The following is a 5,673-nucleotide window of genomic DNA, read 5'->3' as shown; positions in this document are numbered from 1 at the left end:
TATTTCATTTTTCCTGTTTCAATTTTGTGGATGGTGAATATAAATTGATCTGATAAACCTTTATTGTGTCATACTTTAAGGTTATGCAAATAACTTTTAGAAACGAGATAACTCAGCGGTCCCCTAAGGTCTGAAATCAACCCGTGAGTACTCGCAACATTTAGAGAGAGAGAGAGAGAGAGAGAGAGAGAGAGAGAGGCGCGTAAATCTCGTCGCATCTCGTATAGCGATTTATGATCTGAGTTAATGTCTACAAGGACTGCTCAGTAGGTGACAGTACTTAATTGTGCTACTATTCATTAATGATATTGGTGTGTTATCCTCGTTAATAATGAATTGGGTTGAGAGATATCTCCCCGTAATTTAGAAACCGCAAAGGAAGTTTTGTGGAGTTGTTAAGTAAGGCTTTTAGCGGTTTTTGACCAAGTAACAACGTTACGCATAATACAGTCCGCTATAAGTCCATCTTTTTCGCCACAATAAATATCCTTTCACAAAATTCCTGCAGCTTTAACCCAACCCGAAGCACCTTCTTCAGATTTTTTAGGCTTTTCCATGGGGCTTTCCCTACACAAAACCTGCCCACCTCAACAACAACAACAACGAAGTAGGTTGTAGGCTTACTCCCCGAGTAAGCGAAAGACAGCAAAGGCGCGACTTCGCACCAGTTTCTCTCGCGTTTAGGACGTGTTCATTCGTTCCTTTTTTCGTCAGTCAATGAGAGCCATTTGATGGCTGTAATGATCGTGATAATGTATTTTATACAGTGCATAAGCAATTACATGTGTATATAACACAAGTATTTTCATGTATCCATAATGTATATACACCGTATTTATTAACTCGCGCACGCACTCATACTCAAAGACTTGCTAGTAAAAAATCCACGTGATGCAGCCGATGTTTCATGCCAATTATCTTGAAGGTGAAAGTGAGCCCGTCACCTGTGGAAATTAGTTTGCCTACGCACCAAAGCAGTGTTGGTTCAGCGCATCAGTCTTTCAACTACAACTATGAGAAACCGGAAAGGTCTGATCTGTGGTAACGGTTTGTTCTGATTCGTGACCTATGTTGGCTTGTTTGTATGGTGTTTTTACGTTGTATGGAACCAGCGGTCATTCAACAACGGGGTGACCTATGTTGGGGTTATTCGATTCTGCGTTTGTGATTTTTGTTTCCCAAATTACTAAAGTGAAGTTATAAATGCCGATGACTGTCGGGTTTCTTCGTGTTAGCTGTGATCGTATTAAAGATATAATTCCGAGAGCGCGCCAGCTTAACTACTTGATTTTCGTTGTGATTTTTGTTTTCCAAATCATTAAAAGTGAAGTTTTAATTGCCGATGACTGTCGGGTTTCTTGGTGTTAGCTGTGATCGCATTAAAGATATATATAATTCCGAGAGTGCTGCAGCTTAGTTGATTTTCGTTCCATTCCGATATTTCTGATATATAAGAGCGCACTTCATTTCTTTTCTTGATGAAAAAGGGCTTTGGTGGCCCTACTTACCTGCTCAAGAGATTAGGCCTTATTTTTCTCATTCTGTTGCTCGACTGACTCAAAAGTCCTCTCAAATTTTCTGTGAGTGCGCTCTGTATTTTTTCATAAAGTTGACATCTATGGTGACTCCAGTTTAGCAAAATTGGTTACCAAGGAAAAGTAATACGTGTATGAAAGTCTCCTGTCATGCTGTCACCCCTTTGCCCTTATTCTATCAGTTGTGAAAAGTGAGTAATAGAACAGCTGTGACAATACCGAAAGTTATTTCAAAAGTATATCATTGCAAATTCAAATTTGAGCAACAGGAAAGAGTATCCACAACATACGAAAACGAACAGTTTTTTTTGGAAAAGAGGTTGTGACTATTTTTCCTTACGAAGATTAAAGTTTGGCAAGTTTGTGGAGGATACCCACCTCCTACACGGAACAAGGCGTGATCCGAACCCCCAGCTTAAGGTGCCTCCACACGGTCGAACAATGCACAACGGGCAAACATTGTTACCATATCATAGGCGAAGCAGGATGACGTCATAGGCGTCGAAACGATGGAAGTAGTTCTGGGAACAAACAGTGATGCCAGATGAGGTTGTTGTTGTTGTTGTTGTTGCTAGCGTCAAGTGCGGTACATCACTAATATGGTACTACACAAGGAAATAAAAAAAAAACAAGAAAATGGCACTATGTAGCATGATAACTGGTGTATACTTTGCGAGGACAAGGAGGTGACAAGAAGGGAATGGTTCAAGGACTGGTTGCGGAAACGAAGTGAAAGGGGAAACCATGCAACCATCTTACGTGAACTGCAAATTGGTCATGAGTCAGATTTCACAAACTAATGGACCCGAATACCTTCTACGACTTATCGGAGAAGGTAAAACCTATTATAACGAAGCAGGACACCTGTATGAGAGAGAGCATTTCACCTGAAGCATGGCTAGAGATAATGTTGATCTACCTCTCCACCAGGAGCTCCTGGAGTTCCCTTCGATTCAGGACAAGAATATCAAAACAGTGTCTGCAATCATTCCTGATGTGTGCCAAACCATCTATGATGTGCTTAAAAATCCATACTTAAAGGTAAACAATGCTTGTTTGTGACAAGTTAAAGATAGGTAACACAGAATACATGCATAAAGTGAAGGTGATAAAAATGACAGGCATACTGTGAAGGACAGACCTACAATTGAGGACTAGACATGAGATTAATAATATGCTATATAGGTCCTGTCTAGTGCCTGAAGTTCCGATACTACGAACATGGGCAGTGTCCATACACCTCTTAGTGCTCGCTTCTGACGTCATCAGCCAGCCTTTCCACTTCCCATTGTTAATTGGTAACAATGTTTGCAGCCTTACATTTTTAGTGAAAGGCTAGGCCCACCGCCAATAACTGTGGAGACTGCTGCCTTGCAGTCTTACTTATTGAGTAAAAGGCTAGGCCCACCGCCAATAACTGTGGAGTCTGCTGTCTTGCAGTCATAATTTTTTAGTAAAAGGCTAGGCCCACCACCAATAACTGTGGAGACTGCTGCCTTGCAGTCTTACTTTTTTAGTAAAAGGCTAGGCCCACCGCCAATAACTGTGGAAACTGCTGCCTTGCAGTCTTACTTTTTAGTAAAAGGCTAGGCCCACCGCCAATAACCGTGGAAACTGCTGCCTTGCAGTCTTACTTTTTTAGTAAAAGGCTAGGCCCACCGCCAATAACCGTGGAAACTGCTGCCTTGCAGTCTTACTTTTTTAGTAAAAGGCTAGGCCCACCGCCAATAATTGTGGAAACTGCTGCCTTGCAGTCTTACTTTTTTAGTAAAAGGCTAGGCCCACCGCCAATAACCGTGGAAACTGCTGCCTTGCAGGTGGACTTATTAGTCAAAGGCGAGGCCCATCACCAATAACTGTGGTTGATGACAGCAAGGGCATGCGGTCGTAAAATCCCCTTTGCCAAATAATAAACCATGCCTGATATTGTAAGGAAAGGCATATCAAGCAACTGACCCTTTAGTGTAGGAATAACGGTGGGAAAGAAGAAGTTTGTCCGTCGGACATTGTTCGACCGTGTGGACGCACCTTTACTCGGGACGTATGCTGAAATCTACGGTCAAATACAGCGTTGTTTCATCAAAGAAAAATATAATATATATGCTATATTTTATTGGAAATAATTGTTCTGTACTGTTTAACATGCACATTATTTATCTTATTACATTTTCATTCTAAGAGGAGATCATTTGACTTGTGTTATATGGAGCACTTACCAGGATAGGTCCAAGTTCTTCAAAACACGGTCAATAATATATCCACGTTTTTTCATAAGAAAACGCCAGCGAAAACGAAGTTATTGGCTTAACCAGTTAAGTTATAATAAATATACCTTATTTTCTTGATTTCACAAACTTATGCTGTTTGTTAACTAACAAATTTTGTTATTTGTGCGCCTTAATGGTACGGTCGTTGTTTCCACCGGGCTAAAGCTTAACTCTTAACATTAATGTAAGCTTCATCCCGAGAGCGTCTGTGATCACAATATTTCTTCTTTTCTTCCAGGAGCCGAGATATTCCTATTGGTTTTGGGACTGTGCATTGGCTCCATCATAAGCAGCCTAATGTTTAGTGACGCCTTCTTCCCTGTTCATCGGCCAAGTTCTCTCAACAGACTGCTTAACCTTGGTCATGAAGGTAAGTTATACATGCATACACACACACACACACACACACACACACACACACACACATATATATATATATATATATATATATATATATATATATTGTAACAAAGGAAACTTCTTTCTAAGTCACCTCGCCCTCTGAGCTTTGCAATAACACAGTGTAACCCTCATAAACTTGATCTGTACTTGTATTTCTTTTGAAACAAGTACAGTAACAAAGGTAGGTTGTAGGAACACAATTGCCCTTCTCAAAATCTCTCATTACTCACACTTTGGAAATCTTTTAATCTCTTCCTCGATCTAGTATCTGTTCGAGGCCTTTGCTTCTAGTTACTGCCTTTTGGAGACCTAATTTCTGCCGGAGGTGTAGACTAGCCAGTGAAGAAAATTAATCCAAAGAGATACTGGCTGGGCTGACTGCTTATGGTTACCATACAGCTAGTGACCTGACACATGGTCCGAGCGGCATAGAAAACGGACTGACAAGTGAACAGCTACTGCCATCTAGCAGGAGGAGAAAAATAATCCGCCGATGCCTTAAAAGATGTCGCACGGGCTGCGATCACAGAGAACTCAAGAGATCCACCAGGCAGCAGAATCCAGACACTTGCCTTTTCATGCACTTCCTTAGATCCTGACCTTTTCTTTAATGTGCAACTCCCTCTAAACTCTTGCCCTCCTTGCTGGCGATGAAGACGAAGACCCCTGTCTCTGACTAGAAGTGAGGTTTTTGAATAAGTTCACGAATCTTTTGTTCTCCTGCTGTATTATTTTCGTTTCCGAAATGCGATTTTCATAGAGACCTGAATTTCATTTGTACAGTGAGTAGATTTCCTGAATTCACAAGTGTTTATCAGTGTTGACAATCGAGTTGCTTTGGCACCTTCAATGCATCCCTTCAATTCTCTTTAATTGCTCTGCCTTTTTTGTGTAAATAACCAAAACTGGAGACAGGTGGTATGCAAGATAGCAGCATTCACCTATTGTCGCTAGCTGAACACTCCTGCACCATTAGATACGTAAGGGGCTCTTCAAACAATGTGGCAGATACCCTTCTCCAAACCTCCATCAACACCGTATAGATTGTGATATCATACCCTAAATAGCAAAGTCTCAGATGGATGAAGAGGACCTGCAGCAACTTTGGCGGAAGAACCCTGCCCTTACGTGGAGTGACTTATCAATCAACAACGGAGAGATGACCATTGCCTGCAAGATGAATACTGGACACCCTTGCCCATAACTACAGTGGGCCAAAGAATGCATCCCATGCTAAACAAAAAATAATGAGGCACACAGAAACAAAGATAAGAGAGGTTCAGACAACACAGTGAAAACTGGCTCACATCCACGTTGACATCGTGGAACCCCTGCCCCTCTGAGGGGTACAGGTATCTCTTCATGATCATTGACATGAACACCAAATGGCCAGAAGCAATACCAGAGTTGTCTGAGAGCACTAATAGGCTAAGTCAGCAGGCACGGAGTATTGCAATGTAAAATGAGCG

At 41.4% G+C, this 5,673-nt stretch overlaps 1 pseudogene; it reads left to right on the top strand.

The window, feature by feature from the left end:
* The first annotated feature begins 977 nt into the window (after nucleotides 1-977).
* The window catches only part of LOC135224756 (glycoprotein-N-acetylgalactosamine 3-beta-galactosyltransferase 1-like), a 21,811-nt pseudogene continuing 17,115 nt past the window's right edge, over nucleotides 978-5,673 (top strand).

Source organism: Macrobrachium nipponense, chromosome 12 (genome assembly GCF_015104395.2).
Source record: "Macrobrachium nipponense isolate FS-2020 chromosome 12, ASM1510439v2, whole genome shotgun sequence".
In the NCBI taxonomy this organism is placed as follows: Eukaryota; Metazoa; Arthropoda; class Malacostraca; order Decapoda; family Palaemonidae; genus Macrobrachium; species Macrobrachium nipponense.
This window is presented reverse-complemented; position numbering and strand designations above follow the sequence as displayed.